Genomic DNA, 25,626 nt, shown 5'->3' with positions numbered 1-25,626 from the left:
ACCAACCCAAGCGAAGAATGATTCTATTGCGGAAATTTAACGCCGTCTGTTGAAAATTAGAATGAAAAACACCCCAGTTACTCATATTTAGTTCTTTATTCTCCCAATTTCAGCAGCTGTTGATTCCGATTGCGTAATATCACGTAGGGAAGAATTATGGCACACGTATTGTGCAATAACGTTTGCGATATTTCGCAGAGATAATTAATTAATTAATTTTGATGTTCTGTTTGAGATTTGTTTATGAACACTTAAAAGAGTTTTACTGTGCTTGCTAAGCAGAATATTTTTCAGTTCCATTGGTTTATTTTTATATGATTCAGATATCAAAATGTCAAAAGCATTTATTTAGCGGAAATATCTAAAAAGTGGCTACAGTCAACCCCCCCCCCTCCGCTCCTCTTTTTCAAGTTACGCTCAACTGTCCGAATATTCGCCAGTTTCCAAGTATGCGGCTTAGTTAAGCTTTTACTGTTAAAGGATGACTGCATGAAGCAAATTTCTGTCTTCTGATTTCAGAAATGTTCCTCTTTTTTACTTAAATTACTTTGCTTGCAATATCTGTTAAGAGAAAACTGATATACAATGAAAATTTAGAAAATATTCAGAATTTAGATTTAAATTATTTAAATATTAATATGAGTGGAAAAATAAATTGTATTTATTATTAGGTTCCAAGCAAATACAATAAATATGCCTTATTATTATTTATTTTCTCTATTTTGAACTGAAATTTCATCATTAAATCTTGTAATATAGTTTAGTTCTGCATAGTTTTTTTTTTTTTTTTTTTCCTCTCATTGTAAACTAGTTCTGTAAATTGAACTGTTATTTAAAATTTAAAGGGAAAAAAAAAAGTAATTATTTTCCATGGTTGAGGTAATGCTTATTCTCTCTTAATAAATACTGCATTTCTCATATTTTAAATTACAAGTCTAATTAAGGTTATGCAGTTGTGTATAATGTCATTAGACAGGTGCTTATTTTTTTTCTTAAAATGTGCTTGAAAAGTGCTTATTTTTTTAACTAAAATGTGGCTATGAACCCTGTGTAACTCATAACGAGAACCAAGGAATATATCATTTTTTGTGCACTGCTTTGCAACTGATATACAGCTCATCAGCAGCTAAACAGTAAAGTGACTGAACTCTGGTAGTTTAGTTAGCCAAGCTAATGGGCAAGTTGTATGATTGTTTTCATGGTATTCCCAATATGTAACGTGGATTCAAACCAGTGTCCTTCAGAAAGACCTCCTTGAAGGCATCTTTTCTTTTAGGCAGATATCTCTCCCATGCTTTTCCATAATTTAAACAAACTCAAATGATGTATGCTGCTAAAAATTTTATTTAAAGTCCATATTTAATAACATTACAAAAATTGCAAATATGGTCCAAGTTAGATCATTTTTAAATGCATATATTTATTTTAATTACACTAATTGTATATATTTATTATATGAATATTTTAAATGTCCATTTTATCATTAATTATTATTAATATATTTATGGACAACATTTCTTTTTTGATTGTTCTGTCCAATGTATCCTTGATTTTAATTTCACATTTAAATTTTCACACCATAATTTTATAAGTCTTCTGAAATTTAGTCACAATTTCACTCAATTTAACCGCGTAGTTCACAAATGCAGCATAAAAACTATGTTAATATCAGTCACCAAGGATGTATGGATTAGGTTTTTCATGCATAACCATGAGTTTTTGAGTATCCATAAAACTATTCTGTCATTTTAGAGAATCAATAATACTTTTTATTTCAGTTTAATCATCTCTTTGTGTGTCACACCTGAAATCTTCTCAAATGTTATTGTTTTGTTTATTTCATGCTTATGACTGCATAAGAAGACTTAAGTGAAACAAATGTGTCACAAGCAGTGACACTGAGATGTTATTTCACATATAACTGAGAAGTACAGCACTAATTAGCACTGTAATTGTTAAAGAAAGTATCCTGGCTTGTAAAAAGCTTCGTTGCATGTAATGTGAACTTAATAACTTTATCATTTTAAAATTAAGAAGGGTTTGTGTGTACTTAATTCAATATACAAAGCATGTGAGAGCTAGCTGAAAAAGGCATGCTTTTGTGAATATTTTCTAGGGTAAATAGGCTCATGGAAAACCACGAAAATGTCACAAAATTCACAAAACACATACGAAAAAAATAACCTGCACAACCAGCTCGTTTTTCAGGATTTGAGCCGAGATTGAACTACCACTATTCAGCCTTCTTAACCACTCGTAGGACTAAATATGTAATATGTAATATCATGTAATCAAAAGTTAACTATGTGTTGTGTAACAGGATTGCTTTCTCAAGTATCGAGGTAGGAAATACTTAATCTATTCTTTTTTTTAAGTGTTTGGTCATGGTATTATTCATTACATGTACTTTCCATAATTCATATAGAATATTAATATTTCTACTACAAGTGTCTTTTTTAAATTTTTAAGTGTTTTGCTTGTTGATATTCTCAAAATTGTATCTGATAATTAGTATAATAGGTATAAATACAGTAGACATATATAATCGATCAGGAGTGGCTAAACTTTATGTAAGTGAGAACCACAACTGCATATTTACATCATAGGTGAAGTAGGTTTCAGACAGCAAGAAATGTCGATTCCAAACAATCATTCAGTGACAGTCTTAGTTCAATAAGAGCCATGTGCCTGTAATAAATTAATGAATGCATGACTTTTAATACATCCATTTTACATAAACAGTTTTTCAATGTTATTTTTATCAATTTACTTGTAAACAGTTTAAAGCATTTTATGTTGAAACAACTGCCTGTCTTTCATAGTATATTTGACAGTGCCAATAATTTTCAGTATTGAAATTCTATTCAGTAGCATTGTTAATAAAACTTTTGAAGAGTCATTTGCACTTGGATTCATTACACAAGTAGTGGTTTGCTAATTTTGATGACTTTGAGTATCCATAAAACTATTCTGTCATTTTAGAGAATCAATAATACTTTTTATTTCAGTTTAATCATCTCTTTGTGTGTCACACCTGAAATCTTCTCAAATGTTATTGTTGGAAAAGCATTAACAATATATTATCTGGTTAAAGTTTTAAGCCATAAATATTGTTTTTCTCATAATTTTAGATGACCATACCAATAATAAAAACATTACTTAATTAATTATTTAAAATGCATATTTTGGCAGGTGATGAAGTCAAAATATTTTATCGGTTGGAAACCTCATGATTCTGTGTGCTTAACGCTACGTTAACAGCCATGTTACCAATTATCATTAACCCCTCTCCCGCCATATTTTCTTCCACAAACTAGCATCTGTCACCGAAAACTTCCTTTATTATATGAAAATATTTCTATCTATTTGTTAAAAGTTCATAAATAATAACGTGAAAATACAAAAAAAAAATAATAATAAATAAGTGAAGAATAATTTAAATTGGCAAATGCGAACAATGACGGTGATAATTCAACAAAATGAACGTTAGAGGAATGGTTGCAACCTTCTTACAAGCGAATAGGTTGAATCTGCCGGATTACCAGGTTTGAACTATTATCGCCAGAGTTGGCGATGTTTACATTTGCCGGGTTCTTTGCGGAAGTGTTCCGAAATTCTAATTAGATGTAAACAAATTTCATTTAATAATAATTAAATGCCGTGTAAAGCTTCAAACTTATTTTTTTTTTAACTAATACTTAAAAGATCTAACATTGTGGTTCTCAACCTATTTTGCCCTATTCCACCCCTTTCACCATTGCTAGAAGATCATTCCCATCATGCCCTTCCTTTTCAGTACTTGAAAAATGCATATATATATTTATTTAGATTGCTTTTGAACTTACTTTATAAATTAAACCAAAAAAAGTACAGAAAATGTTGGTATATACCAGGATTCGAATAAAAATAGTTTTTTATATTTATAAACCACAGCTGCCAACTCTGCTTTTTCTTCTGGTCTCCTGGTAGATCACCAAATCTCGATAAACTTGTCTCAGTTGCAACAAACAGGGCGAAAAGAATGACCGGGGTAAGAAACGTTTTTGTTATTATTTTGAAAGGAAAAATCAGTGACAAGATCTTACTTACCATTGTATCATTCATCAAGAAGCGCTTTGTGCTCGACATTTCCAGAAGAAATTTGCAAAGTTATGGAATTCATAATTATATTATTGTTAACCTCATTATTACTACAGCTTTTAATCATCGCCAGTTTAAAGAATTTTTAGTTGAAATGGAGAGCGAGTACTCAGATCTTCTGCTGAATAATAAAGTGCGTTGGTTATCAAGAGGAAATGTTTTGAAATGTTTTGCATCCTTATTAACAGAAGTTAAAGCATTACTCCTTGAAATGAGTGTTTATAATCCAGAACTAATGAATGATCAGTAGATCCAAAAATTTTATTTTATGGTAGACGTTACATCTCATCTAAATCAGCTTAATCAAAAAACTATAGGGAAGAGGTGTGTGTGTGTGTGTGTGATTATGGCAAAGCCTCGAGGGCTATCTGCCTAAGAGGAGGGATGCCTTCGTGGAGGACTTTCTAAGGGAAACTGGCTCATTTTTAACACGTTACACATGGGGAAAACCACGAAAACGCCCATGCAGCCAGCCCGTTCGCGGGATTCGAACCTCCTATAGGGAAGAGGAAACACAATTTTTCTGATGTTGGAAGAAGTTATTTCATTTGAAAGCAAATTATCTCTTTCTGCTCAAGATTTTTGAAACAGAAACTTTGGTTCACTTTCCAAGCCTGTTGAAACATTCTCAAGAAAATAGATCTAATATTGACATTTGCCATTTCAAAACAACAGTTTTATGACAGAAGTTTTTCTCAGCAGGTTTCAGGAATTCTGAATCAGCAAAGCAACATTAGCCTTTGTTAAAAAACCTCTTAATACTAGTGCAACGGAATTGCATTTCTCTGTTTAATATTCACATTGGCAACTCTGAAATCAATTGCTGAATTTAAAAAAAAAAAAAAAAATTATGAAACTTGAAATTTGAACATTTTAAGTGCTGATGTAGAAACATTGGAGAAAAATAAATGTGTGCTTAGTTCACAGCACAAGTAATCTGGAGAAGGAAAACATGTGGAATAATATTATTCCCGACTCATGTAATCAGCTTAAAAAACTAACGTTTGATGTTTTTCTTATTCGAGTCTACATATTCATACGATCAATAATTTTCAAGCATGAACTTTTTGTCAAGAGTAAATAGAGAAGTCATCTTATTCATGAAAACTTGTAATAAGGCTTAAAATGAAAAACAACATACAAAATGCAAACTTTTCAAGAAGATGCAAGGCCATTGTTTACATTAGTGTTTTGTTAGTCATTATTGCGATTCAAGTTTTTCAATATATTGCAATTCTCTTTTATCAATAAAATAGTATCGTTATTAAGTATAATATCAAGTTTTATTCGACATATATATATAGTTTAACTAAGACTTAAAAACTGAAATATTGAGTTAATTTTAGGGAGTGTTGTGGAGCGAAAAAAGATGTAGTGTTGAGAAAGGTATAAGATGGTTTGGACATATGCAGAGAATGAATGGAAGAAGATACTTGAAAAGAGAATACAAGTATTAATAAATACAGTGCTGAACTGTTGATAATTGACTCTGTTGACTAATGAGTTTGCCTTCACTGGCCAAAGGGATATAAAACTGAACTGAGAGCAAATTGTGTGCCATCTCAAACCTTTTCTGCTGCATGTACTATGCCCTAAAAGGCTGAATTGTTATTATGCCCAACAGTGTTATGTTGTTATATGTAAAGATTTTAAACAATTATTTTTTTGTAACTGTTTCTGAAATTATTAACTTAGTGTTTTATGTTCAGTTTCAGCAGTTTTCTTAGTGTTGATTAAAGAGTTACTGTTTATTACATTTGCTATTCCTTATTACTGCACTAAAGGCTATGATTCTGTATACATTAATTAGCAGCATGTTTAAATTCTTAGTTAAAGGTCTTCAATTTAGTTTCATAATTATTTATTGTATACCTTCTTCATATTCATCTTAAATTTCAGAAGAAATTTACTTCCCAGTTTAGTCCTTTGAAGCAACTTATATGTAAATATTGTATAGCATATTCTGTTATGTACTGACTATTGAAATGCATTTTTATTTCTTTTTTGCAGGACATTTTGCAGTTTGAAGTCTCTATGTACTACTGAGGTAAAAAAATTCTTTTATATCTAATCTGAAAATGAAATATTTTTTCATAGGCAATAAATTCAGTTCTTGACAACTGCATTCTAAATTAGAATTTTAAGCACATGTGAGAAAACAGGAAAGTGCTTTCCAGTATTTAATTTTAAAAAAAGTTGAATTTTTATTTTCAGAAATCATCTTAAATTTATTTAATAAAGATCATGGCAAATGATTCCAAAATTTTTGGTGCATGTTTTACTTGTCCCCAGAACTTTCTGAGTTGTCCTGCTGTGGATAATTTCTACATAACCACTGAATTTCTGTGATTCTGATTAATTCAGGCTCCTAAGAACTTGATGTTTGTGTCATTATTTGATTTTTAGGAAAGTGATTATTCTAAACCTCATGTTTATAAAAAAATTTACTGTAGTTTGAAAATATGAGGCTTGGATGATAATATCAGCGACTCTTTTAAATATAAGCTACAACTTGCTTAAAAGTATCTTATGCAGTTAATGCCACTAGATACCTTTCAACATAAAAAACATCTTCAGAATTATTTTTATTTCTTGCATTTGCTGCAAACATGAAAGAAAAGAAAAATCTTATAATTAAATTTTGTTGCTGTTAAACATTTCTGTAGTAGAAGATAAGCATGTTTAATTTATAATACTTTTTATGTATTGTTTGACATATTTAGAAGTATTAAATATGTATATGATGCACAATTTTGAAATCTACAAAATAAATTTTGTTGTATATAAAATTTAATTATAAATATTGAAGTAAAATAACAGACAATAACATTGCAAAATTAAAAATTTACTCTTACAAACACTTCAAAAAAGTGAGAATAAAATGCATTAAAAATTTAAGCAATATTTTTTATAATTTAAAAAAGTATCTCTTCATATAGTATTAATAAATACAGTACAAAGTTCGAAATCCACACTAGCCGATTCCGGATTTGGGATATTTCCAAATCCTGTGGGGGGCTGTAAAGTAATGTTGCTTTCTTACATTAAATTCAAACAAATAAATTTGTAACAAGTTTTTATTTTTAAGCAATAATATAATCACCCTCGTTATCAGCAACCTTTTGCCATCTAGTATGCAGATTTCAATCCCAGATCAATAAAAATCAATTGGTTTTTGAGTAAAATATCTCAAGATGGCATTTTGGACATCATCAAAATTTTGAAATTTTTTGTTACTAAGAAAATGTTGTAGGGATTGGAATAAATGGAAATCCGAGGGTGCGATATCGGGCGAATATGGTGGGTGAGGCAGTACCTCCCACCCCAATTCATTATGTTTTTCCAGTGTTCGTCTTGCACAGTCGTGTTGCAGAATGACGCCTTTTCCGTTGACAATCGCCGGATATTTTCCAATTAAAGATTGGTTCACTAGATCCAATTGTTCAGAATAAAGGTCTACATTAACAGTTTTTCCAGATTTCAGCAATTCAAAATGAACAATTCCACGAATACTCCACCAAATACCCAGAAGTGCCTTTTCGGGATGTAAACCCTTTGTAACCCCTATTAAAACTGCCTTTTGAGTTTTGGATTATCATATAGGACTTATTTTTCTGTCTCCACTAATCAAGCGATCAAAAAATGGTTCTGTATGGTGCCGTTGAAGCAATACATTGCGTGTGATGGATAGGTTGGCCTTGTTCTCTTCGGACAGATTATGGGGGACTCAAACACCTGCTTTGCTTATTTTTCCATTCTGCTTTAAATGTTTTTGGTCGACCAAGGTTGGTTAAGAGTGTTTGACAGTTCCTCGATTGTTTGACATTGATTTGCGTCCACTTCTGCCCTTAGCATGTTGTTGTCTATCGTTGTTGTCGACATGCGTAGAAACGACATTACTTTTTGGTCCCCCTAATAATAGATCATCAATTTAAATCTGGTAAGATGGCATGCAGAAATTATACAATTAAAATTATGAAATTGTAATTTATGAAATAAAGAACAATTATGATCTAAAGGGTATCAAAATTTACAAAAGAAAGCTTAATATTTGTTTACTTTATTAAACATTTCGTTCAATGCAAGTTGTTTAAGATGCTCCCACAAAAAATTCAAAAAGTTCCTTTTTCTTTTTTCTTGTGTCATATACAGTGGACTTTCCAATGCCATACTCCTCACATAATTTTAAGACGAATATGCCTGTATGCATTTTTTGCAGCAATTCCACATTTTGTTTAATGGACTTCTAAACATGGTTTCGCTTTGTAGATCCCTTTTGTAACTCCAGAATTGGAAACTCTTTTCGACATAATCGAAAGTTCAAGCTTAGTTTTTATAAAATTTCTGTAATAATAACAGTCTGCGAAAATTAATAAACTGGGTCAAATTAGAAGGTCAGGGAGCAGCGCAGTCTGCTACATTAATTTAAAATGCCTTAGAATCAGTAATGATAATTTTAGCCTAACTTAATAGCGTGTGTTATACGTTATTGGCTATGTATCACAAGATTGGCAATGAAACCCAAGTGGTTTCGCTAAATTTTGTCTTGCTCCTATAGCGTTCTGAATTAAGCCTGAATTGTAATAGTTTAGTTTTTTACTATACCTACGTTTATTTCTTGCACATGCTTCAAACTAATATGAGTCCTGAATAAATAAACTCCCACATATATACTTAAGGCTTTATCTAGGGCTGGCGCTTGAAACCGCCTGGTATCGCCTCTACAGGTCCTAAATTCTGCTGCAAAGCGCTTTTGTAAGTTCTAAATTTTAACCATGCCTAAACTTTGGATCCCAGTGCTTTCCCTAAATCATAAATACTTCTCATCCCTTAATTTTGACACTCGGTGCTTTCCCAAATTCCAAAAATTTCAACTTCCCTAAATTCTGCCGTCCAATACACACATATCTATAGTGCAGGACGGGTTTAAAAATTTTGCTTTTAATTTTTAGCCTATTATTATGTTTTTTTTTATATGTATGTATATAGGCATAAATAAATGCAACAAAATAAAGAACAAGGTTATAAGGTATTTCTCCCGCCTTCCTAGCATCCCTTCGTGGTATAGTGGTTCTGCATGCTGAGCCGGTATTGTCAGAGGTCCGTGGTTCGATTCCCAGCAAAGGCGTTGTTAATTTTTCATCTTGCCTGCTTCCAGAAAAAAATACCTAATGTCTCTAAAGTGGCGCCCGAACTAAAAGGGTGTTTCATAAGGATTCTCTGCGCCCAGGATTTGGCGATTGGGTCCCCTAAAAACCTCAGTCGCCCTTTCAAAAGGGGAGTATGTAAGGTATTTCTCGTGCCTTCCTAGCATCCCTTCATGGTGTAGTGGTTCTGCACGCTGAGCCGGTATTGTCAGAGGTCCGTGGTTCGATTCCCGGCGAAGGCTCTGTTAATTTTCATTTTGCCTGATTCCGGAAAAAAATACCTAATGTCTCTACCAGGTATAAAATATGAAAGAAAAAAATCTTAAATATACAATGTTCATTAATGTATGTATATGTATATAATATCAATATAAATGTTAGGTTCTGAAGCAATTAGAAAATTTTTAATTACGCATACACACACATATATATATACATTTTATAAGCATATATAAAATAAAGCGATTTTTAAATTACTTATATGGTTTGTTGTGGTTTATTTAAATATAGCAAAGCACTCGACGGCTATCTGCCTAAGGGTAAGGATGCCTCTGTAGAGGACTTTCTAAGCAAAACTGGATCGTATATGCGTTATACATGGGGAAAACCACGTAAACGCCCATACAACATGAAAATGGATTGTCTGGTCCGCACTTCTTAAGCAGAAGTATCACCAGAGCCAATAGGCTAAGGAAATTTTCAATTTTGGAGCAAGAGCTCAAAGATCAAATAATGCCAATTAGAATTTTTGAAAGACCTAGTTAGAATTTTGAGGTCTTCTGACTAGGAGATGTGTTGGCCTCGCCAACGTCTTTATTGAAAAAATACATTACATAGCATGTTTTTATATTTACAAAACAAATTATTTTTTGAACATAAATTGAGTTATACAATGCAACATAGAATGATAGGAAGAACAAAGTAAAGAATCAATATTAAGTATTACAATAATTAAATGATTAATAACATGGCAAATAAAAGTACAAAGATATTACATGATACGATTGAATTTACAAGTACAGATCTAATTCATTGTGATATGAGTATTCCAATATAAGTACAATAATATTATATAATACAATCAATTTATAAGTACAGATCTGATTCATTATGGTATATGTATTCCATAAAACTTGATAACAAAGATCGTCCCTTGTCGTTCTTAATTAGTTGTTTTAGAGTTTCTAAAGTTATATTTTGTTTGAAAATTTCTCTACGTTTTGTTGATACACTGGAACAGTCTATAATCATATGAAGTGCATCTGCGGATTCACTACCACATTGACACTTGCATGTAGATTCCTTTAGTTTGAATCTGTTAATATAAATCGGAAAGGCTCCGTGATTAGTGATAACTTGATTTAAAAAAAATCACTGAAATGCCGTTTCTCCGAAACATTCGGTAGAAGTGTGAACGTTTGTCGTCCTGATGCTATTACTCATAGGGATCTTGCAGTCTAGGTACGTGTTCGAGTAAATCCCTTGTTTGGCTAGCTCGTCGGCTTTTTCATTGCCGGCAGTGCCTTGGTGTCCTCTTATCCAATGAAGCTTTGCTTTTGTAAAAGCCAGTAATTTCTTTATGGCGATAATGTTCTGATTATAGATATTGTATTTATGGATAGACTTTAAAACAGCCTGGCTATCCGAATATATATGCGCAGGACTGGGGTGTGATTTTAACCATAGTAATGCCGACTTTAATGCTAAAGTTTCAGCTTGATATACTGTACTAGTCTTATCCAGTTTAAACATAAATTGATCGTGACAAACTCCATTCATGAAGGAACAGAAGCCAGCTCCAGTGCCGTCTTCACTTTTTGAACCGTCCGTATAAATTTCTAAACCTTTATCGATTGGAGGCTTGTTGTCCCATCCGAAGACTTGAATATGAGCTGGATGAGAATGCCATTTAGGTACTGGGAATTCAATCTGATCCCGTGAAAGTTCTAAGTCCTCATATTTAAAGTCAGTCCATCCTCGTTTGGTACGTTGGATGATGCTTTCCATGTCCAATTTAAGATCAAGCGGCATAATTTCAGCAATCACTTGAAGAGCTGCAGTAGGGGCAGTCTTATAGCTTTTGGTCATTGCAAGAAGTGCTATGCGTTGTATAGAGTTTGTTTTGTTTCGCATTTTTACCGTAGGTGGGTACCACCAGGCAGGACATGTGTATACTATGGTACGCTCTATTGCACGTTTATAAAGTTCTTTCAGAACTGGTTTGGGCATCCCAAGTAATCTAAGAAGATTGTTCATTATTTTACAAACTTTAGATTTAATATAATCTAGATGAGGTAGCCAGGTAAGGCATTCATCTATGACTATTCCAAGATATTGAATGGATTTTTGTTGCTTAATGGTATGATCGTTCATCTTTATTGTCGGTGCTGAATAGGCTGCACCACGCTTTTTGATTGCTATAAACATAGACTTTGACTTTTCGGGAGAGAATTGAAGTTTGCACTTGAGTGCCCATTCTGATAGTTTTTGAAGTGCCAACTTTGCCTTGGTTTGAATTTGCATATGCATAGATCCTGTTACTAGGAGTGAAACGTCGTCCGCATAAGCTTGGATGTGGATTCCATCTTCAAATTCGAGTTTTAAAGCTATATTCATTACTATATTCCAGAATAGTGGTCCACAGTTGGATCCTTGTACACATCCTTTTTCTTGTTTTATGGAGTATTGAACATTATTTATTTCATAGATTATATGTCTATTATCCAATAAACTTTCAATAACTTTATAAATATTTAGAGGACATCCCAGATTGCGGAGTTCCTGTAGTAGGAACGGCCACCAAATATTGTTGAATGCACTCTTGATATCCAAAGAGATAACGTTGGTGTAATTATTATTACGTCGGTTTGCTTCTATTTGTGAGACTATGTTGTCCTTGATGGCATCTGCTGAGCATTTTCCCGCCGTGAAGCCATATTGTTGTTCACTTAATTTGGAATTCGATACTAAGAAATAAGTCAATCTGTTAGTGATTAATTTATCATAGACTTTACTCCATGCGTTAAGCAAGCAAATAGGGCGGTAAGCATCAGGAAGCTCACCATTTTTTCCTTCTTTTGAGAATAATACTAATTTCGCTGTCTTCCAGCAGTTAGGAAATATTCCTCGACGGAAGAGTTCATTAAGTAACGCTACTTGTAATTGTGGGTTAGCATAGAAAACTTCAGCTATAATTTCTTTAGATATATTGTCCATTCCAGGTGCTTTGCCTGGATTGAGGGATTTGATAGCATTTTCCACTTCTGGAATCGTAAACGGAACATCATTTATTGAATTATATGGATTCCTTAAGTTGTTACGAATTGTCGTATGAAACTCCGTGTCTTCGCTGATTATATCTTTAGGAAAGTGGTAATCCATTAGGAAACGTATAGTTTCTTCTATTGTGGAAGTCTTGGTTTTATCTGGTTTGAGTAACGCTTTTAATTGTAGAGGGGATTGCATAGTCCCCTTAGCAATGTCATAGTGTACCCCGAAGGGTGAACTAGGACTTAGACGCTCCAGATATCTTTTCCAGGTTGTTCTTTTGGCTTGCATAAGCTTTCTTTTATAGAGAGCAAGGTCTTTTTCATAGACTTGCTTATAGTGTGCCCTTAGTTCGTCATCATGAATACATTTGTGATAACGCTTTCTCAAAGCGAGGATTCTTTTTCGTAATATTGAGAGTTCCGGGGTCCACCAAGGGACACCTTTGTGTTGAGTTTTAACATATTTTCCCTTGGCGGGGGTTGCCAAGTCACAGTATTCCTTTATTTTCTGAGTCCACTTAATTATAAGTTGATTAAGATCAACTGTATCTTTAGGCAAGTAAGATTCCATTGAACCAAAAAAGTGACCAATTTTTGCCTTCAGTAAGAGCCAATCCATTTGTGTAAGTTTATATTTGACTCTTTGAGTTGAGCTAGAATGTTGATACGTAATTTCAAAAGAGATATAACAATGATCACTTAAAGTGATACAGTCCATAACTTTCCAATTATGAATGAAAGACGTGGAAGAGATTGATCTGGAAGCTGTAATATCAACCCAGCTCTTTCCCCTTGTGCAGTTGTAGGTAGGGGGACCACCCGGATCGTTTTCAACAGCCAGTCTATGCATTGTTAAGAATTCTCTAAGTGTGCGTTTTCTGGGATCCTTGAAGGGGGAGCCCCAGAGCACACTTTTCGCGTTTAAGTCGCCAAGGAGAAGAAGATCATGTTGATCGTCAAAGTAACGTTCAGCTAAGTTTAACAGAGTAGTTAAATCTGTTAAGTCCGTTATAGGTTGAGTATAACAGTTAAAAATGGTTATTGTCCTATGTTCAATCTTTAATGTAATAACATTTAAAGTAGAAGAAGCGTAAGTATTCAGAACCGTAAGTCGTGGGTTAACCACCACTGTGGCTGTTTTGGGGTGGTCATTTGGAGAAAAAATGTTTGAGTCGGAAAGCCAGACGGCTTGTCATTGATACAGTATGGTTCTTGAATAAAAATCAAGTCGTATTCAAAGATACAAGTCTTTAGTTGTGCTGTTGCGACATGTGATCTCGCTAAATTAATTTGCAACGCTTTTATATTTTGAATAAGTTCTCTAGCCATAATTGATTTTTCTTCGAAGATCTTCAATTTCTAGCTGTCTGCTAGGACAGTCTTTTGAGAAACTTGAGTGCTGCTCGTCAAGGTGCTTATCACTATTCGCATTTCTTTCTGCACAATGAATACATCTTTGGTAGTTATTGTCACAATTTTTGTGGGAATGTCCCACTTCTCCACAATGTCCACATGCCTCTTCTGTTTGGCATTGTTTAGAAATATGTCGGTATTGGCAGCATTTAAAACACTGCGTTGGTCTGATGTATTCTCTTAAATTGAAACGTTCCCAATTAACGCACAGTTTGCGTAACTTAGTAAGTGTTTGAAAACCTCCGGTGAGGTTTCACAAACCCAATGATTTCTGTTCTTATGCTTGATAGGAAATTTAACCTGTAGGCCATCACCATCGATGCCTTCGTTTTGGGCTAAAATGGCTTCCTTAAGTTCTTCCTTAGTCAAGTCCCTTGGAATATCATATATTATAATTTTAGGAAGCCTACGTGTAGGACGAACAATTTGTAGGTCCTTTTTAAGTTCTGGTACAGTATTTATTTCATTTTCTAGCGTCTCTATGTCTTCCGCTTTATTGGTCTCTATTAAGAGACCACCTTTTGCCTCATTTTTAAGTCTTTTCACTCCAATGTGGAGCTTTGTGGGATCAATAGTTTTTAAGAGCTTCTTTCTGATGTTGTCTGGTTTATCCCCTTCATTTGTGGGGTATAAAATAGTGACATGTTGTTTATCTGGTTTTCTCCATGTTTTGGATCGGTCACGAGCTGGACGTTTAAGTACGTCCGCATAAGAGTCTTTAATGTTTGGCGTTTGATGAATTTGTCCTTCCATGTGTGCCATCTCGACACACTGTTCAGTTAGAAGGTTGAACATCAATTGAAATTGATGTCGAATATCAGCGGCTACTGCCTTGTTTATGCCAGAATATGCCAGAATTTGTCAATATTGTCTCTAAGGTGGCAATATATGCCTGTCCTTCTTTGAGAATGTCTTTAGAACTCATTTTGATGTAGGTAGAGTTATTCAACGCTTAACTAAATAAGATGCACTGGGTCTGTAGACCGACCTGGTACCCTGGGGTTCACACCAAGTCAGTAAGTAGTAGGCACTTTTGCTCAGGCTTTCGACCCTCCTTGGAGAGGGAGCCCCCTGACCTTGCCAAGGTACCCGAGCACTGGGAAAGCACGAATGAACAGGTGAAACAAATATTCAAAATTATATCAATTTTGCACATTAATATCGCATTTCAATCGCATACAAATCGTATTTCTAATCGCTTTCCCCGGGGAGCGTAAACGCCCATACAGCCATTCCGTTCACTGGAATGCGAACTCCGGACCGAACTATCACTGTTTAGCGGCTTTACCACTCAGACGCTAATGAACCTTCTCCTCACATATACATGCATATATATATTATAATATTTACATGTAGAACATATGTTATGGTGAAATACCGAAATCTGGAGAATGTCGACTTTCACCGGTGAATGTTGAACATATAAGAATATATTTCTTCTCCGTAATTCAGTCACGAAAAAAAGCACTTGAGACTTAAAATAAGAACTTAAAACACACAGTACATTGAAAATGAGAAAGGAAAATAATAGAAGTTAAAAACTTACTTAATTATACAGTGCGTTCTAAATGAGAAAATAAAATAATAGTAATAAAAAGCTTACTAAATTATGTGACTCAAATCTTATTTATTGCAACAACTTAAACTATTATGACTTCTTATGAACTCTCTTTTCGACCTACACCAGAGCATATCTGTGATTGTCGACATAACATCGGTGAGGGTCCGAATGTACAAGAATGTAATGCAATATTCGATCTTTCACCGATGTATGTGGTAAATGTTGTCATTCTCCGGTGAAAGTCGATATCCTCCAATTTCGGTGTTTCACGGTAACATATACGTACACATTAAATTATTAAATTATATTTGCATGTCGATAAATTATATTTACAGGTTGATCATTGATAAAAAATTATAAAATATTGTACGGAATTACTTCGCTTCCTAGATTTTTCGTAAGCTTCATCATATTTCTAAAACAGAATCTAAGTGGTGATCCCATTTGCAAGCTGTTTATATATCTTATTTTTTCTGCACTGAATTATATTTAGAGAATTATTTCACATGATTATAGCTGAAAATGCAGTTTTACAAATGAAGAATTTAAAGGCAAGAAGAGAATTAGGTCCTTTTCTAATTATTCTTGAAGCATTTAAATTAAGAAAAACAAATGGCAGATTAATAGAGATCACTGAAATAAAGTGCTCATAGAGGACAGATTAATATGCAAATAAATTTTAGTTTTCATTAAGTAAAACAGAATTCATCTGGCTTCTGTGAGAAAGGAATCAATCCAAGAAACTATTTTTCTATTTTCGCAATCATAATTTTTTAAAAAAATATTCAAAGAATTCATATTCAAACATTGCAGTCTATTATAATCAGTAATAATTACCTAAAATGCAATTTTAATCAATATTAATTCTCATTTTCTCTTTGATAACCCCTCTTTAGAGTTAAATAGCAGTCACAGCATTTTTCGGCTACATTTTCCTTTATAATATGCTTACGTTTTCATTTACAACTTTTAATACTCTGGGAAAATTTCAGTATGAGAACCCAGAAAATTATTCTTAGTGATGCTAAGATTATTGATCATTGTCATGCCGCTGTGCTTCAAAAGAAATCCTATTGTTTAAAGGTTCATATCCTTAACCTTCCGACGTTCATATCCTGGCCTTAACATTACATTCATATCCTGACCTAAAAATAAAAGCTGCGAGTCAGAATTAAAGGGGTTGCTCATAGGCAACCTTAGTTAAAAAGAAGTTAGAGGAAATGTTAATCAATGCATAATATTATCTTTTGAATTAAACACTAACACACTATTTGATCAAGTTCAAATAGAAAACAGATATTCGGCATTTGATTTGAAAACAGATTAGACTTGCAAACAGATATTCGGCATTTGTAAAGAAAATAAGGATGAATCAATATGAGTTTGTTTTCTGATTGCAAAACCATCTTAAGATACTATCGGATTTAATCTTTAAATTATTCCAATAATATTCAGAATAGTGGGGAGCCACTATTCTTAACTAAAATTCACTAACGCAAATCCTATTTTGGGTTGAAATGATTTTCATTAATTACGTTTTGGAATCTATTAGGTCATTTTTTTATAATACGCCGAGAGGTATTTTTGAAAATGAGCAATGCCTTTTGCCAGGACTCGAACCTGAACCTCTCGAATACGCGCCTAGTGTGCTAACCGTCACACCACAAAGGCATACTGGAAGGAGAGAGAAAATACATTATCCCTTTTAAAGGGCAAATGGAAATTAGGAAACCCGATCGTTAAATCCTGGTTGTGAAGAATCATCGTTCACAACATTTTAGTTCGAGCGCCACTGTAGAGTCATTAGGTTATTTTAAAGGAGCTGTGAAAAATGTGCAAAGGAGTCGCCGGAACTTGAACCTGCACCTCTCGAATACGCGCCGAGTGTGCTACGGTTACACCACGAAGGCATGCAGAAAGGAGGGAGAAAATACCTTATAACGTTAATGAAAAAATACTAAAAATATCTAAAAAGTTAATTTTTTAATTACCTCAGTTTTTGTACTGATAAATGATAAACTATTATAATATGAAAGAACAAAAGGAATAAAATTAATTATTTACTGATATTTGAGAACTCACTTTTTTACTTCCTTGTACGAAGTAAGTTGTAAATAATGAGACAGACAGTGAACGAAGTAAGTTGTAAGTAAATCAAACGAAGTAAGTTGTACTTTTGTAAGAAGTGTCGCAGCCATGAAAATTTTCGGGTATCATATTTCAATGAAAATACCCATATATTAACTGCTATCAGATACAATGAACGATGTTTTTGCATGACATCTGTAGGTAAGAACAGAATAAAGGACTCTTTTTCCCAAAACGGTTTGCAAAAAGGATTTAAAATGGATTCAGGACAGATTTTTTTGTGATGTCTAGATGTACGTATGTAAGTATGTAGCTCGCATAAATCAAAAACGAGTAGACTCAAAACGTTGAAATTTTGTATATGATATAACATGTAGTTGTGCACCTACCTTTTTGGTTGGATTCGGCTGCACCAAAAGTGTATAAATAAGCAAATATACCCACTTTGTAACTCAGCTGCGTGAGCTCAGTTTTTTTTAAAAATAATTTTTATATATTGGTAAATTGTGCATGTTTTGCTTTAAAAATGATTGAATTATGTTGTTCTTATCTCCCAGTTAAAGTTCTTATGCCTTTAGTTAATCTGCATGCAATAGTTGTAGAATTATTAGCTATTTAAAAGTTTTTTAAGTGCGGCTAAGCCTAATTTTTTTTTACTATAGCTGCCATATTTGTTTGCATTTGAAACTTAGCGAAATAGTGAATTCAGTTTCTGCACTTTTAGTGTCTTTTTGCCAAGTGGGACCCAAAGTAAAAGTTTTGTGCACCGAAAAATCTGCCTTCTTGTCGCTGGCATAACTACTTGTTTTTGCGTAGAAACAATAATTTTAATTGTAAAAATTGTTTTTTTTTAATTGTTTTAATTGTATTTGGTGTTTCAAGTCTCTATATTTTGCAATTTTTAATAAAGCTATTTTGAGGTTTTATGTATTTTTGTCTTGTCGCAAAGTGAGAATTGAATTAATTGAAAGAGAAAACTATCTCTAATGAGAGAGGAAATAAGTTTCAATGAAATGCAGAAAAAAAATGTGCGTATAATTTAATATTCCGCGCAAGGGAAGTCGTGGTCTACATATCAGACTTTTTAATGCTGTGCTTACAACAAGAAGTGAAATAGATTTTGACAAGTAAATATAGCAGTACAAAATTGGGTGTGTTTCATTCACTATATGCGTAAAGTTCTTGATATTATCTATATCCATCACATTTAGGAGCTCACTTTCAGTTATATTAATACCAAATAATTCAGTGAAATACTTAAACCAGCTAATTTAATAAAAAAAATTCACACTTGTATTTTCGTACACTGAAAATTTTCTTATCCGTAATATAAAACACAGCACAAGAAATAAATATTTTGCAAAACAGACAATATATATATATATATATATATATATATATATTAATATTTAATAAGAATAAATCTTATTATGCAAATTTGAAAGGTAGTTCTGAATATTTTTTAATTGGCTGTTACATTGGCGAATGGCAACTGTGTGATGAAATGACTTGAAAAAGTGGTGGCGCTGTCTGTTACAAAAGTAATAACTAAGTACCAAAATTCGCCACATCGCAAGTCACGACAATACCCCTTTCCTGGCTCCCGGCCACTTTATAGTTGAGAAAAACGGGTCATAGCAGTACAGCAGTAAAGTCGCTGAACGCTGGTAGTTTGACCTGGACTCAATTTTGGGCGAACGGGCTGGCTGCATCGGCGTTATCGTCTTTTCCCCCATACATAACGTGGGTATGAGTCAGTTTTCCTTAGACATTTCTCCAGGAAAGTATCACTGCCCTTACTGAGGTAGTGTGCTATGCCGTAATCAAATAAACCAAGCCAAAAATGTGAAGAAAACGACGAAACTGCGATGCAGCTAGGATATGAACCCTGTTCGAACTACCTGTTTTCACCTATTTTTCCGCTTTGCCTCTGGTGAGCTAAATACAATTTGAAATGAATTGTATTAAGGAACTGGCAGAATTGAAGACTTTTAAGATTATATGACTGAATGTTGCTAAACATGATAGAAGCGGTAAAGCCATGTAAGAAATTATTTGACTTTATATGATATATCTCAAGATTTGTAAGCAATAAAAATAAACAATTCTCCCTGAATAAAACAAAAATCGGCTGCGTTTTCTTTCGATCTAGTTCCTTTCCAGTTTGTAGAATTAAGAACTAAATTACGTTTAGACTTTTTAAAGGTTCATGTCGTAACAAGCAAACCTTTTCTTTATGTTTGAACGTAAAGAGCTCTTTGTCCCCGCTAAGGTCTTTGAAATATTAAATTATAAACTGTTAGCTAAAAGTTGATTACGTTCGATTAGTAATTTACTTAAATAAGTGATTAGACAGAAATTATAATTATTTAATCGTCCATGTATGAACTTTTTAAAAGTCGCACAACATATTAAGCAGCAAGTTTTCTGTTTATGCTTCAACCTAAGACAGACAGAAGTCTTTCTTCCCGCAGGGTGTTGATTTTGATTGATGTATTGAGATTACGGTAAAGCACACTAGAGCTATCTGTCTAAGGAAAGGGATGCCTTTGTGGAGGTCTTTCTAAGGGAAACTGGCTCGTATACACATTACACGTGCGGAAAACCACGAGAATGTGCATGCAGCTAGAGGATTCGAACCTCGCCCGAACTGCCAGTGTTCAGCAACTTTTACCGCTCGGCCGCTAGTGGGCCTCTCCTCGCAGGTCGAAAGATCAAGCTTAGAGCGAACAAAGGGAAATTCTGTGTGAGAGAAAGCTAATTGTGCAGCATTTTAATACAGAATTTTTTAAAGACCAGATAAAATACTGCATTAAAAAAATGTTTGATTGGAATGTATTAATTTCTTCTCATTCAAGGCGATTACACTTAATTAACCATTCACTTTTTGTTGGGAATTAACAGAAATATTTCGAAAACTAGATCATTTGGGATACGGTTTATATGCTTTCACTATAAAGAATCAAATTGGAAAAAGGTTAAAAAGTCGCGAAGAAAAGTCTCTTTTCTGTGTTATAAGGGCAAAAAAATATCTTTTACTTATATATGCTATTAAAGAAGTGTGTGTCTTAATACAGTGTAAATTGATGGTTTAAAATTCATTTTATCTGGTAGTATCATTTAACTTTTACAGTGAGTGTTATTTTATCCTACGAGTATCACCCATAAGGAAGGTTTCTTTCTAGCAAGTTGTAAAAAAAGTCGATTGCAAAATTTGTGTCGTATTTTTAACTGCCTACCTTCAAAGTGAAAATCTGATCTTTTGCTTTTGTTTATTATTTGAAAGAAAATTACTAAGTAGTAGCATTATTTTCAAATAATAATTGTGAGGGAAAAAATCAAATAAATATAAATAAAAAAATTTTTGAAAGCATTCAGATTTTACATTACGCCCAAAGGGGCGCTTTTTTAACATTTTGTATGTTACCTTTACTTATTAAATATCATGTTCTTCGCATTTAAACCATAAAATTCAGTTCGTCAGCAATATTGCAAAATAATGTTAAACGGGGCATAGCTTTAGAATTTCCAATACACAGTCTCGCGCTCTGGAGATAAAAATGATTTTTCCTTACAGTCTTGCCGTTGTTCGCTTTGAAATCGTGGAGTTTGTTAATAAAAAATTTGTTAAAGTTTTACAAAATATAAAATCGAGAATTAAACAAATTCTAAATTTCGGCTTCCAAATGCCCATATTTGGGTGGAAATGTTCAGTATTCAAAGTTTGATGACTCTAGGTATTGTTGTTTTATCACAATGCGAGAAACATACAGGGGTTGGACAAAAATATGGAAACACCTTTAAAAAAACATGTTTCTTTGCTTAATATGAGGTAGGAAACCCGTTGGCATCCAAAACAGCTTGCAGTCTTCTCGGAATGGATAAATACAGTTCCTGTTTGTTTGCCAAGGGAATATTATACCATTCTTCCTGCAAAACGGTGGCAAGTTCAGATAACGATGTTGGCGGTGGATAACGAGAACGCACTTTCCGTTCCAATGTAGACCACAAAGGTTCGATAATATTCAGGTCTGGTGACTGTGGTGGCCAGGGGAGATGGGACAACTCATCCTCGTGCTCAGAAAACCAGTCCTGGACAATGTGAGCTGTGTGAACAGGGGCTTTGTCATCTTGGAAGACACCATCACCATCGGGGAACAAAGTTTGTACCATGGGATGAACTTGATCGGCCAAAATGTTCACATAAGTCTTGGCAGTCATGTGCTCTGACACAGTTATCATGGGGCTAGCAGAGAACCACGATATGGCTGCCCAAACCATAACAGAACCCCTGCCATGTTTCACTCTTGGCAACAAGCAGTCTGTATTATAGGCTTGAGATGGCGTTCTTCAGACGTAAACTCGGCCAGAAGTGGGAAACAATGTGAAAGAAGACTCGTCAGACCATATTACTCGCTTCCACTGCTCTGTAGTCCAGGCTTTATGACTTAAACACCACCTTTTCCTGTTACGGGCATTAGCATCACTGATGAGTGGCTTCTCAATTGCAGCACGGTCAGCAATTCCCTGTTTATGAAGCTCCCTTCTAATTGTTTTGGTACTCACAGGGTTTAATAACACAACATTCATTCAGGCAGTAACTTTTGCAGCTGTGGTCTTCTTATTTTTCGTCACAATTGCCCTTAATGATCGTCTGTCACGATCACTCAGGACACACTTTCGTCCGCGCTGTGATTTAGCAGATGATGTTTTTCCGCTTTTCAAATATGCGGAATAAATCTTTGATACAGTACCTCTTGAAACACTAAACACCTCGGCTACCTTGCTTACGGAAGCACCTACCATACGTGCTCCAACACTTTGCCCACGTTCGAAGTCTCTTAACTCTGACATAATGCAATGACAACCTCACATAACTGTACTCCGACAACAACTGAACTGTTTACCACATTTACGAAGTTGTATAGGTGGCGTCAGTAGTCAAAAATGCCAGCGCCACCTACATATTTCATTAAAATCAATCTTTCTTTTCAAACGTGCATTTCACAAGGTGTTTCCATATTTTTGTCCATCCACTGTACATAACATTCATGCAGACTCTTCATTAAATATAACACAACGGGGCTCTAATATTCGGCGGCAACAATTTAAAAAGTGAACCGACATTTATAGTGAGCCAACGTAGAATGCTGAAACGAAATTAATAGTCCTTCTGGGCAAATCGCCTCTTTGGAAAAATAAAAATGCAATTTATTACAATGATGGGAACGAAAAGCGGAATATTGGGACATTAATTTATTCAGAAATGCTTATAAGGTATTTCTCCCACTTCCCTAGCGTGCCTTCGTGGTGTAATGGTAGTACGCTGGGCCGGTATTCCAGAGGTCCGTGGTTCGATTCCAAGTGAAGGCGGTTGCATATTTTTCATCTTTTCTGCTTCTAATTAACCTAATGACTCTACAAGTGACACCCAAATTAAAAGGGTTGTGGATGAAGATTCTCCACACCCAGGATTTGGCGACTAGGTCCCCTAAAACCCTAGTCACCCTTTCAAAAAGGGGAGTATATAATGTATTTCTCCCACTTTCCTAGCGTTCTTCGGGTGTAGTGGTTCTGCACGTTGGGCCGGTATTCCAGAGGTCCGTGGTTCGATTCCCGGCGAAGGCGGTTGTTAATTTTTCATCTCTCTGGCTTCCAAAAAATCCTAATGATTCTACATGCTTTATTAATGTCGCTTTTAATTTAGATGATTTTGTAGAGTAAACCATTAGGCCAAATTTTGTCAAATGCGATGTCCAGGAAGCAGGCAACGAAACAAGATTTATTATTAAAAGCTTCTGCAATTTTTTTCTGCTAAAATTGAGAATTAGTTGTTGAATGTCCTTGACGAAAGCCGAATTGATTATTCTGAATGTTGGAGTGGGATCTGACCTTTCAGGTCAGGTCAGGTCATAACGTTATACTTCAAGTTTTGTACTAATAAAAGTACATTACTTGACCTGTTATATTATCCATTAAAGGCCTTAGAAATGTATTGGTGCTTGTCTCATAGGGATGCATGTAAGTAGTAAAATAGATTCCTGAATCACAGTGTTAATTCGAGATGTTGATTACAAAAGTGACATCTATGCCAGGGATGTAATTTCAATTTACTAACGTAAGTCAGAGGTGCTGGTCACGTGTGCTATTTCCGTGATGTTGATTGGCAGAGTCGAGAGATGCTCAAGATGACATATTTTGCTCTATATTAAAATAAATAATAGACTATTTACAAATCTGATGAATAGAATTGTATTCTAACATTATCAGTAAACTTAGAAAAATATCAGTATGATGATGCTGATGCATGATGATTAAAGAAAAATATAACTTGAGTATAGAGGTGTAGCTGCTAATCGGCCAATACAGTTGCAGATAAATAAGGTAATTCCTTCAATAAAAATTCATTCAAGGTTCAAAAGAATTGAAGTATAGCAAAAATCTTGAGTAAATACTGAATAATAAAATAATAAAATACGATGATGAGTATATACATATGTTACCAACGAACATTGTGATGAATTGTCCTTGGTCTTTTGTACGGCTGTTCTATAATGTAATCGTAATTGCCCATGTTTTTGACGAGATTTGAGGGATGATTTTCGATTTTATTGTAGAATTTATAGACGGTCTTTAGTATTTCTTCGTTAGTTGTGTTAATTTTCATATGTCTATGTAGGACTTCATTTCTTACGAACCACGGAGCACCCAGCATGGTTCTTATGATTTCATTTTGCAATGTTTGCAGAGGCTTTCTGTTCGTGCGTGCTGCTGCTGCCCACTGGCGAACCGTAAAGCATTACAGGACTTATGAGTTGTAAATAGATATTTTTTTTTGTATTTATGCTCAGTTTCGAGTGTCTATTGATTATTGAATATACACTCATAAAAGCTTGCATAGTTTTGGCTTTGGTAGCTTGTGGATGAATTTTAAAATTAAGTTTGGAATCTAGGTTAATGCCAAGATATTTGACTAAGTTATCTGTATTGACCGGTTGATTATTAATGTACAGATGATCGCATACAGGTCTTCTATTAGTGCGTTTGAAGATGATATTAGTACTTTCCTGTGAATTAATTTTAATCTTCCATTTTTGGAGTCAATCTTGGATATTATTAACAGCATTTTGCAATTTGTGTTGAGCATAGGTAAGGTTGATGGATGTAGAAAAGATAGCAGTACTATCAGCATACTGAGCTAACTCAGTACCTGGATAATTTGGGAAATCATTTATATAAATAATGTAAAGATAAGGAGCCAAATTTGCTCCCTGAGGGACGCCAGCATTAATTTTTCTTTTGTTTGAGTAGTCAGAGTTGATTCTAACTTGGAAGTATCTGTTTTGCAGATAATTGAAGATAATGATGATTAGAGCAGGAGGGAAATTGTAGGTAATAAGTTTGAATATAAGGCCAGTATGCCAAACTTTGTCAAATGCTTTTTCCACATCGAGGAAAAGAGCAGCTACTGTTTCCTTTTTATTAAAGGCTTCACCGATCTTTTCAACGATGCGGGAGACTTGGTGAGTGGTGGAGTAATTTTTCCTGAAGCCAAACTGATAAGGAGAAATTATGCTATTATCTTGAGCATATTGTTGCAATCTTTTTTGAATGATTTTTTCAAATAATTTGGAAATAGTAGGTAAAAGAGAAAATGGTGTAACTTGTGGTTAATTTTTTGTCCTTTCCAGGTTTTTTAATGACAATAATAGTAGCAATTTTCCAGACATTAGGGATGTAATTATTCCTCAGGCTGTCATTGAATAAGTTGACAAGAAAGATCATAGCTTTTTTAGGAAGATTCTGTATGGCAGTATTTGAAATTTTGTCATAACCGCTGGCTTTTTTAGGATTTAAATGCTTAATCAGATAGAATACTTCAGAGGGAGTGTTAGGAGGATTAGCTGTGCTCCTATTGGAATTAATAAAGTTATGAACTTGTTCTTTAATGTTGTTGTCTTCCGGATGCGAAAAGTTATTTTTGAATTGTTCTTCATAGACATCTGCA

At 34.0% G+C, this 25,626-nt stretch overlaps 1 protein-coding gene across 2 annotated transcripts in view; it reads left to right on the top strand.

The window, feature by feature from the left end:
• Positions 1–25,626, top strand: part of LOC146998825 (uncharacterized) — a 215,673-nt gene that overhangs the window by 8,711 nt on the left and 181,336 nt on the right. Inside the window, exons 2-3 of one of the 2 annotated variants that reach the window (XR_015039744.1) lie at positions 6,151–6,187; positions 18,343–18,783. The gene's annotated coding sequence lies outside the window, so the exon portion shown is untranslated. Of the gene's footprint in view, positions 1–6,150; positions 6,188–18,342; positions 18,784–25,626 lie in introns of those variants that run through there. The other variant, XR_015039745.1, reaches the window with a different exon arrangement.

This window comes from Stegodyphus dumicola, chromosome 2, assembly GCF_044657685.1.
Source record: "Stegodyphus dumicola isolate Sdum_Otavi_A_Nest chromosome 2, ASM4465768v1".
In the NCBI taxonomy this organism is placed as follows: domain Eukaryota; kingdom Metazoa; phylum Arthropoda; class Arachnida; order Araneae; family Eresidae; genus Stegodyphus; species Stegodyphus dumicola.
Note: the sequence above shows the minus strand (reverse complement) of the source record. Positions and strands in the feature narration are given on the sequence as shown.